This window comes from Procambarus clarkii, chromosome 4 (assembly GCF_040958095.1).
Source record: "Procambarus clarkii isolate CNS0578487 chromosome 4, FALCON_Pclarkii_2.0, whole genome shotgun sequence".
Taxonomy (NCBI): Eukaryota; Metazoa; Arthropoda; class Malacostraca; order Decapoda; family Cambaridae; genus Procambarus; species Procambarus clarkii.
The window spans coordinates 31,843,466-31,855,030 of NC_091153.1; positions in this window are offsets into that span (position 1 = coordinate 31,843,466).

An 11,565-nucleotide genomic window follows, 5' to 3' on the forward strand; every position below is an offset into this window, starting at 1 on the left:
CTCAATCACTCTTACTCTCACTAACTCTCAATCACTCTTACTCTCACTCTAACTCTCAATCACTCTTACTCTCATACTCACCCTTACTCTCAATCACTTTACTCTCACTCTTACTCATTCTGTCACCCTTACTCTCACTCTTACTCACTCTGTCACTCTTACTCACTCTCAGTCACTCTTACTTATACTCACTCTTACTCACACTTACACACTCTCTGGCACTCTCACTCACCTTCAGTCACTCTTACTCACTCTTACCCACTCTCGCTCACTCTTACTCACTCTAGTTAATAAGAACACACCAATATAAGACAACAAAACGTTTTCAGATTCTTTCTCACCACTTTCCAGCAACTTTTATAATTTATATAAATTATCTTAGGGAATAATACATAAATTATATATTTAAACATGATATTAGTGTTTAGTGGAATGCATAAGGAGTCAAATTGTGTTAAAAAGAGCGATTTTTAGAAAATTTGGAAAACTACTTTTTTTTGTTCATATTATAACTAAATGGATTTTAAAGGTTTCACTCAGCCAATATATATCATTCACAATTTATTAATGAATTTTACAAAAAAACACCATAAATTTTATATTTAAACATGTAAAAACTATTTGTTTTACATTTGGAAGAAAATAATTGTAGAAAAACAATTTATAATTAAACCTTTGTGTTTGGATTTTTTGAGTAAAAGTTTCTCAAAGGCTCTCCTGCACCATTCTCAATGCAAATCATTCCCACACCTATGGGAAGAGATAGGCGAACGTTGTGTAGATGATTTGTGTTTGCTGGGTGAACAGATGAGAAGTTTCCTAAGTGAAATACCTTGGGACACAGACCTCAGAGATAAGTCTGTACAGGGTATGATGGACTATGTTACCCAAAAGTGTCAGGAGGCAGTAAACAGGTTCATCCCGGCCCAAAGGGAAAAATCCGAGAAGCAACAGAAGAATCCATGGTATAACAGGGCATGTATGGAAGCGAAGAAACTGAACAAAAGGGCGTGGAGGAACTTCTGGAATAACAGAACACCAGAAAGCAGAGAGAGATACCAGAGTGTAACACGGGGAGGGTTTCCCGAATTATCTTTCCTTCTTGTTTCCCCTCTACCCGTATTCATTACTTTTTATTCTCTACAAGGGACTCCAAAACTTTTACTAAAGCCAACTCCACGCCACAGTGGTCCTAAGACGATTGACCGACTTAGGATTCTACAACCCGTATGACGTGATCTAGGCTTTGAGCAAAACCCTAGAGTCGCCTCCGCCGCCACCACCAGACCAGTAACACAGAGCAATGATCGAAGGTCTGGATCGATCATGCTAATAAATCAACCTTGGGGCTTGATTCCCACTAGTAACCGATGACCTTGGAACCTTAGAGTGTGGAATTAATTACACAGGAATGATGAATTCCGACTCGATGTTAGAGTCGGCGCCCAATCCAACTCTGCCTCGTGTGGACCACGTGACCAGGACAAGTTCACATAAACACATGGAAATAATGAAAATGCATATTATTAACTAATTAATTTATTAAAAGAAAACTAAAACAAAATCTAAATATGTTCACTCCCTGTCACTTTAACACTCCCTACTTGACCTGAACGGCAATGAGTTGACTATCCCTATAAAGAAACTCATAAAGCAACTCTACCTTGGGCGACCAGCTAGATGTTGGGGGGCTGGTCTTGGGAGAGGCAAGATGGTTGACCTCTCCCAGTTGATCTGGCGTCCACACTGATCTCTCCTCGTCTGGTCTTCCCCAGACTAGAGCATTGTATCCTTCCGCATCGCTTACCCAGTTACTTAGCAAGGTTTAAGTTATAACAATTAACCTCTGTTGTACTTAATTGATCCAGACTGGTTGAATTATTTTACTGAAGTTAAATTACACAAGCATCTAACGGCAGAGCTGTTCCCGATCACCAAAATGGTTATTTGAACTTTGAGAAATAGTGGACATGTCAACTCTGATGACCTATGACCGCCGGTCACTCGCGCCTTACAACTTAGATCCGATTCGTGACGTCACTGATGGTGACTTAACTCAATAATTAGAATACTCTTGATATTGTACCCAGTAATATTATACAATACAATTTTAATACAAAATGAATAAAGGCTAATTTCTCTAAATTACTGAATACTATAGAATGGTGCATTATACGAAGCTATGAACAAGGCGTCGATTATTTTCACCGCGAATTCCCTAGGGGTCAGGTCCCGGGTCACCACGCGGGCCCAGCTTCCCATTCTCTTTTGTCGATAAACCACTCTGGATAATTCTTACAACCAGCCAAGTTTGTTACAACCCCCCCCCCCCCGCACAAGCACTTAGTAAACCTTGTTAATTTGTTAAAAATCACGAGGTTTAGTATCCAAACCCACAATTCAACTCATGCCACAAACAAAAGCTAACCTAACTAAGAAAATTTGACAAATATTTGAGTGTCCAACATCAACATGTTTAAATTCATAAACTTCTCAGCTGTCAACTGACAGCAATCCTCCAACATCAGGAAACATACATCCTATCCTTACTGACATAGCTAAATAACATGCCCCTACTCTACCATCAAAGACTAGCTATTAAACTCTCTTGGCTCTTCACTAGCCAAGTTCATGTGTCCTCTAGAGCCGGCCACACCGTGCTCAAACATAAACATTAAAGTTATATCTTCAGATTGAACTTTCAGTCATCCGGGAGCGTACTACGGAACTATCAGGTACACATCCGTGTACAAACCACTCCCCATCAATGTCAACCTTGACATGCTAAGGAACACACCTAACGTTTATTACATGTATCTAAAAATATAAAAAAAAATTCCTATACTATATCACAGGTTTCAGCTGACTGTACAGCCAAGTGTTCTCACTCACTAGAAGTGTCAATGTTTATATTGGTCCACCTCTCCTGTGTTCAAACATTCTAAAAAAAATAGTACAACAACATAATTTTCCATAACCGTTTGTTCTGGACTGAGACAATTACACAGGGGCTTCGATTTTGATTACTGACCAATTTATAGAGTAAAATTTTCATATATTATACCAGAAGTATTTTAAATATGTTTTTCAACATTTATAAAGTATTGATTCTAAATTTTTTTTTCAACATTTAAACAAAAGTGTCCAGATATTCTTTACACAGATGTTCAGAGCCACTTTGTTGTTTGTATCAATTGTTCATATTGAGTAATCGAGAAAAAAAAAATCGATGCTGCTGAATGTAGTCGCTGACGATGACGATCTTGCTTCTTCCCATGTGTAGACATCAATACCTGGTCCTCTTGTACTCCCATCCGGTACTCTTGAATGACGACAGAGTGTAGTAGAGCGGAGTGCCAAGTGACAGCTGTAGAATACTGTTACTTCGGCCATTAATCTTGCTCTCGACAGTCCACACGCCTTCGTATCAATCACAGTTCACACGGCAGTCTTGATGTTAAACTTGACGTCGCAGATGACCACAGCAGAGCAGGACTGGATGTACCAACAGTGTCTCTTAGCAGGAGTGGTGTCAGAAGGTCGTAGAGGCGGGTTGCTTGTTTGCATAACAGGTGAATCTCGTCTTCCATCATTGCTCACGTCATCTCAGGCGTTTCTTAATGTCACCAGGTTACTAGGCCGTAAACACCAACTGTGTATACCCTCGTACCGCCGACTTTAGGCCAAAGGAGACAATTTTGCGACCTTCTATTGGCGAGTCCCGGTACTCTGTAGGGAACCCGTGCCTTCCACCTGTGACCGCCTTACTTCCGCTTTCTTGTTACTTCAGATGACGTAATCATTAATTTTCCAGCGAAATTCTTGAGTACTGCTACGTGCTTTCCATTTCTTGACCTCTCCTCCAACACTGCTAGCATGGCTGCAGTCTTGATGACGCAGCAGGTGGGTAGTGGTGATCTCGAGACAGCTACCCCGGCGTTGTATGGCACCTCCGGTGACTGCTTTAATGTGGACAGCTCGCTGGCCCTGACAACCTTGTTAGTGACGTGAGGCGTCGGCCGGGTGACTCTTGGACAGTCACTCATCCCCAAAGTAACTGATGTATGGGTTACTGGGTTTGGTGGGGGGAGGGCTTTGTGTAACGTGCCTCCCCCCTCGGTCTTTACAGACAAGGGTTCACGTGTGGCTGGAACAACTGGATCGGTGTACCAATCAGACCTGGGAACAGACAGACACAACACAGCGGAAGCATAGATATACTCTGGGTTTGGTGGAGGTGGAACCCCAGAGCACGGTAAAAGCTGCTACCAGAGTTAAGTATACAGACAGTACACCTCATTGCCTTTACAGGAAAATCTAATGAATACTAAATTATACTAACCAAGGAAGTTACTTTACTGTATAGCGCGAGATCTCGTCACCATAGGGTGGCGAGACTGCACCTGACTACTGATGAGCGATGACAGAGGGTCATCCTCATCTTCTGACTCGTCGGTGAAGCCATGAGTCAGCACTGCTGAGTCAGGAACTAGACCCGCTGAAGGCAGTTCTAATTCCTCTCTAGCATGATATTGTTTCAATTTATTTACATGAATTGTCCTTTCCACCTGGTCCTCGAATACTCCCAATATAACAAGATTAACCGGCCCCGCCCTTTTAATTACTCTATATGGTCCTCGCCACCTCGGAGCTAGTTTCCTACTCTGATTGGCGGGCGCAGCCTCATTCACTCTCAATACGAGGCTTCCTTCCGTCAACTCAAGAGGGCGCACTTTCTTGTCATAAAAATGAGCACACCTAGTCCGTGCCTTCTTGGACGCTTCAGCTGCAATATTCCATGTATTTCTCATTTTTCCAAGGACCTCTGAAGGATAGTCCTCCCCGTATGCAACATTATGTCTGTTAAGCAGACCTGAGGGGAAATTGCATGAATTACCAGTAAACAAATGAAGTGGTTGGGTGTTAATTGATTGGTGGATGGCAGTATTCAAGGCGAACTGAACATAGGGTAGGTGTTCATCCCAGGTGTTTGCGTCATGTTCAGCAAGGATTGCAAGCATATCCTTGACTGAACGATTAGTCCGTTACGTCATTCCGTTTGCTTGTGGGTGGTAGGCTGTTGTAAAAGCCGAAGTTGTCTCTAAAATCGTACAAACTTCTCTAAATATATTCCCATTGAATTCTTGACCCCGGTCAGAGACTAAAACTTTAGGAGGTCCGAATACAGTAACGAACCTACGCAAGAACGCATCTGCAACCGTACGAGAATCCTTCTGAGGTAATGCAACTAGTGTAGTGTACCTAGACAGATGGTCAACTAGCACCAACACGTATCTGTTACCTGAATGACTGTGGTGTAAATCAATCAAATCGGCCCCCACACGATCTAACGGTTCACGAATTTCAGGACATTCCTGAAGCTTGTACCTTAAGGGTGCCTTTCCTCCTCTGGCAACGAGGGCACGACTTCACGAAATTGATTACCTCAGAAAGTAATCCTGGAAAATAAAATAGAGACTTTGCTTTCAGGTGGGTTTTAAAGACCCCCGGATGCCCTGCAATTTTAGAAGCATGCGCAAGCTTTAACGCTGATGACCGCAACGAGTCCGGAATAACTAGCTGAAATACTGCCCTATCATTCTGGCTATGAACATAATACAGGACGCCCTGTTTCATTTCAAAATCATGAATAGGTAAATTCTTTTTCGTTTTTGGGTATTTTCCTCCCTGTAAATACTCAATAATCTCTTTCCATCTAGGCTCGCTCATCTGGTATTCTCTCATTTTATCTGATGGAATGGTTTCAATATTTTCATTAATCTGAACTGCCGCTATATTTCTACTTAGCGTGTCTGGCACAACATGTGCTGGACCAGGCTTGTACAAGATCTGGAATGAGTGGGCCGAAAGTTCGTGAGACCAGCGTGACATTCGTGGGCATTTTGTTCGCTTCTTAAATATGTGTGTTAACACTCGATGGTCCGTGTAGATTACAAAATGCCGCTGAAATAGGTAAGGCTCGAAATACCTAACTGATTCTACTACTGCCAGTACCTCCCGATCCGGAGCTGAATAATGAACTTCAGGTCCCTTGACCTTCCTACTGAAATAGGCTACCGGATGGGGTAAATTATCCGCATCTCGCTGAATTAAGCACCCGCCAATAGCAATACCGCTGGCGTCAGTGTGCACTTTCCACTCTTTCTCAAAATCGGGAATAGCTAATACCGGTGTCGTGATTAGTTGGTCTTTCAGTTTGCGATAGGCCTCGTCATGCTCAGATTTCCACACAAACTTCGCATTTTTCTTTGTCAGATCAGTCAGGGGTGCTGAAATGCCAGCGAAACCTTCAATATGACGACGAAAATATCCGTCCGCCCCCAAAAACCTACGCACGTCCTTTGCTGTCCTTGGAGTAGGCATGTCAGCAATGGCGCGGCAAGAATCTGCGTCAGGTCGGATACCGTCTGGGCACACCTGGAACCCCAGAAATTTGAATTTCTGAGCCGCCAGGGTGCACTTCTGAACATTCAGCCTGAAACCTGCCAGATCTAACAACTTCAAAGTCTCAGTCAAGTCCTGTAGGTGTTCCTCAAACGTCCTGGAATATATCACCACGTCATCCAGGTACGCTAAAGAATGACTACCCAGTACCGGACTAAGAATGAAGTTGATGGCCCTCTGAAACGACGAAGGCGCTGTCTTCAAACCAAACGGCATCCTACGGAATTGATAAGTGTGCCTACCATCCGAGAATGCTGTTTTTTCCCTATCCTGTTCTGCCACCGGAATCGCCCAATACGCCGATTTTGCGTCAAGAGTTGAGAAATACTTAGCAGCACCAAATTGATCTATTATCTCCTGTATTCGGGGCAACGGATACACATCACCCTTAGTTAGTTCGTTCACCTTCCGGTAGTCAACACAGAAACGATAACTACCGTCCGGTTTCCGTACTAGCACAACAGGAGAGAGCCACGGTGACGTACTAGGCTCTATCACGCCCTGTCTCAACATTTTTCTGGCACTCCTCCCTGATAACATTCTTTGCCTGTTCCGGCAACCTCCACTGTCTCGTGTACACAGGCAAATGATCACCAGTTGGAATGGTGTGCTCGATCTTATCAAGGAGACCAATCTGGTCATCCTCTGTCGCAAACAATTTCGGGAATTTTCGTAAAACTCCTCTCAGTGCCTTCCTATCCGCCTGTGGAACATGTTGCAAATCAAGTGCTGAAATTAATTTTTCTACTTCCTCTACATTCTGTGCAACATCTCTCGTCTCGTATTTTACTTTGGATGGCGTTTTAGAATTCAACATGTTCAGTGCACTACATTGTGCAGTGACGGTTGGCGTCTCAGCTGACTCATGGTGAAAGATTTCTGTGTCCCCCACCATGGTTCCCTGAGATACCCTATCACCTGCCCTGAAGCGAAAAGTCTTATGTGAAAGATTGACAACTGGAATGAGTGCACCTTTATCGAGCACTACAATTAAGTGATGAGGAATTAATAAGTTGTCACATCTCCCAACCATCTGAACGGTGGTACCTGGTTGTATGTGACGTCCCACGGCTACTTTAATAAATTTAACAGAATGTGGTGGGCAACTCTGTTTGGTCAATGCATGCAATGCGCATGACCTCTTAACTGTGTCTGGAAGAGACTTAAAAATCAATTTTGGATAGTGCGCATTATATTTCAGCTTCCGTTTAATTGAAGCTACAACTGGGGGATGGTCGATCATCTCCACTGGGTAGGAAGTCTGTCCCAACTGCAATCTGCAGTTCCTAGCCCCTTTTTGAGCAGACAAGGAATAATCAAATCGCGACAGAAAATCAGTTCCCATTAAGATGTGACCAGGAAAATCAAGGTTCTCTACGATCGTACATGTGTGAGGCTGCAATTCCCCATCAATCTCAAAATTAACCGTACCTTGACCTACGATCTCAATCTTTTCCCCATTGACCGCTGTTAATGTCTTTGCGCAACGTTTAAGACGTGCATACCTAAAATTGCTGAAGGCTGACTTTTTAATTACCGTCGCCTGGCTTCCTGTATCAACAAAAGCTGTCAATCTCACACCTTCCACTTTCACCTCAAAAGTAGGCCTACCCTCACTAGGAGCCTGCTTTCATGCTCTCGTAATAGTGACTTTACAGTCCCTCTGTATATGCCCACGCATCCCGCAGGAGTAACACCTCCGCGGATCTCTGTTGTTACCCCGCGCAGGGTGGCTCGAACTTGCAGCTGAGGGCTACTTCCCGCCTGATGAACTCGCGCCACAGTGACTCGGCTTGGCTCCCTCGCCTTTACTTACCGCCTCTACGTATGGCGACAACCGAGTGCCCGATGTCCCTGCGCGCGTCTGCCTGTCTAGGGCTGTGGCGGCCTGTTGGACTAGGTCTTTATAACTCTCACCCGCTCCCCCCCGCAAGTAACAATGGCCCCATATCAGAAGGTAACGTTTTGCCGAACAATTGTTTAGCGAATCGTTCTGCCTGACTCGAATCTAACCCCAGTTCCTTAGTGAGGTCGTCAACCCTGCTCTTTAATATTGACCCGAAATCCTTGACAGTGCTGCGGTCATCCCTCTTAAGTGACTGGAGATAAAAATGAGCCTCATCCTCTGATACCTTGTCCTTGAATCTGTCCCTAATCGCTTGGACAAACTGTGGCCAAGTCGTCAGGTGCTGAAACTCTGTCAGTCTCGCCAGTGGACCGGCTACATCCACGCAAGCCCCCATAGCGAGAGTAATTTTCGAACTATCCTCTGGGACAAGCCTCCAGCATCGAACTAATTCTCACAAAGCCAGTCTTCCACTCGGCGGTTGCGTTCCACCTTAATAAGCGGCAAACTCCCTACCTCTGAGTGTCGGAAGAGTCAACTTGGGAATCAGACTCACAATTCCCGGTTTGTGTGACGCTGGGCTACTGGCAGTGGGTGGGTCCTGGGGTTCGGGCTGAGGTACGGTGTGGGTGGCCTTGGGTTGGGGTGTGGATGGAGGTTAGGGTTGAGGTATGGTGTGGGTGGCCTCAGGTTGGGGTGTGGATGGAGGTTGGGGTTGAGGTATTGTGTGGGTGGCCTCGGGTTGGGGTGTGGATGGAGGTTGGGGTTGAGGTATGGGTGTGGTGGCCTCGGGTTGGGGTGTGGATTGAGGTTGGGGTGGGTATGGGGTGGCCTGGGGGTTGGAATGGGTATGGGTATGGGGTGGCCTGGGGGTTGGAATGGGTATGGGTATGGGTGGCCTGGGGTTGGAATGGGTATGGATATGGGGTGGCCTGGGTTGGAATGGGTATGGAGTGGCCTGGGGTTGGGGGAAGGGTTGGTATGGGAACTGAGGATGGGGTTGGTATGGGAATTGAGGATGGGGTTGGTATGGGAATTGAGGATGGGGTTGGTATGGGAGGTGGGGTTGGGGTTGTTGTAGTGACGGATGAGGTGTACCTAGGTGTTGTGGGTGTTGTGGTATTGGTGTTATGTTGGGTAGTTCCTTCTGTTGGTGTGGTTGTTCATGTTCCTGTTGAACAGGTTGCTGTTCTCTACCGAGCGAAGTGGGACGTCCTACCATACTAACTGAGGCCCCCTGTCCATCTCCCTGTTCTGCCCTGTTGGCCATGGCGTCGATGTTATTTGTGGGGGAACCCAAGACGGCTCTCCCCACTCTTGGGACGACTCCTCGCAAGACTCCCCACTCATGTCAATAATAGTATCTCTACTGGGATGGAAAGATACCCTCGACTGCCCAGTCCCATGCAGAACCCATGAACTCGTCGCTTCAGTCCCACTGACCCCACCTGAGGCGTCAGTTGAGCTACCTGAGAGGTCCCCAGTGGTGTCGGAAGAGGTGCTGTCCTCTACACTTCCACTCCCACTGGTCCCCACTGACTGGTCACTGTCTGGGTTAAACATTTCCTGAGGTTTCTGGTGTGCCACGTCTCTTTTAACTACCCTTTAGTACACCCTCGACCCGGACTCACTACAACCGTAACCTTATACAATATAAACAAAATCACAACTCTTTTTCCAAGAGAAAACTACTAAATTCCCAAAATAGGAAATGCAACAATTAATCGAGAGAATCGCTGAAGTGAATTCAATGAATGAGTGTCTGCCCCGCACTTGTGTCTGACCGTGAAATAACCCGCAGTTCTATTGCTGAAACCTAAGTCCTGTACGTTAAAAAAAATTAAGGAATCTAATTTATATAAAACAATTTAAATGATAACGCAACTAACGCGCAGCACTCGTGATGGAATAATAAAGAATATTTACTGTACTTGAATACTAAACGCACTTGATGTGAACAGCGTGGCCACTGATGACTGATGGAGCAGGACCAGCTGCACTGAAAAAAACTAAGTCCCGCGCTTTTTTGCTTAAACGCTGAAAAATCAAAATTTTTGTTCTGAAGGAAAATAACTAGTTTTACGTTAATTTACCGCTCTAGCGATTAATATAGACACCCAGGACATATATTTGCTTACCAAAAAATTGAATTTTTATCAAAAAAACTGCGTTTTTTTACTCAAATGCTGGACTCTGCCAATTTCCTGACTCCGAGGGAAAAAAATTCTATCACCCCAAATATCACAAAACTCCTTTAATTCGCAAAAATTTGGGTTTCTCGTTCCCCGATATAAATACGTTATTATTTAATACTGGCGCTGTAGGCCGAACAATACTGACACATCAGGCGGTTCCAACACTCACTAATTCGAATTTTCGTCAAAATCCGAGATTTTCACCTCAAGTGGACTCTGACAAAATTACAACACGATTTTCTCGAAAAATAACTTAAATTCGGCAAAAATGTAATAAACACTGTTTAATGCTTCAGAACAGAATTACGTCCCTTGCGCGCACTAGAGGGTAATACTGGCCCCAGAATATACACGAAACATGAAAATTCGAATTTCCGCCAAAAAGTCAGATTCTAGCCCAAGCTGGACTTAGAAAATTTTCCACCTACGTGTCTGTTTCTACAAAAAAATTCTAAGTCTAAAAAAAACGCAATTCTACCGTCTTACTGGTAAACACTAGAATAATATCATCCGCATCGACTGGAGAATCCTAATGATACCCAGATCATATACGTGACCCACGAATACAAATTAATTACAGCTAACGACTTTCCGACGTTGACCTAGCCGAAAACTTATCCCGAAATACTTAGAAATATTTCCATAAGCTCTATTAAACATTTACACGAAAATTACTATCCCTTAACAAACTCCTTCACTAACTATAGTGACCGACCTATAGCCCTAAGTCCAGAGGATTAACTACGCTCTAGAAACAACTCCTCTGACTTAGACTAATACAACAGGGAATAGCAAAACTTAATGTACGCACTTAGCCTAATATGCAAGAAAATGCTAAACACTTGGATAAAAAATTTTTTAACCAGGGATTGAATGTAAGGAAAAAAAAAATTAATCTCTAGAACAACGCAAATAAACGGAATTACTTTATAAATTTAAGTATACTTAATTCAAAAATACACTCGACTTAATCTTATAATTGCTCCTACCGGTTCGCCGTACCACACCTAGCCTAGGGCCACCATCTAGGTTCCAACAGAGCGACACGCAGCTTTCAGC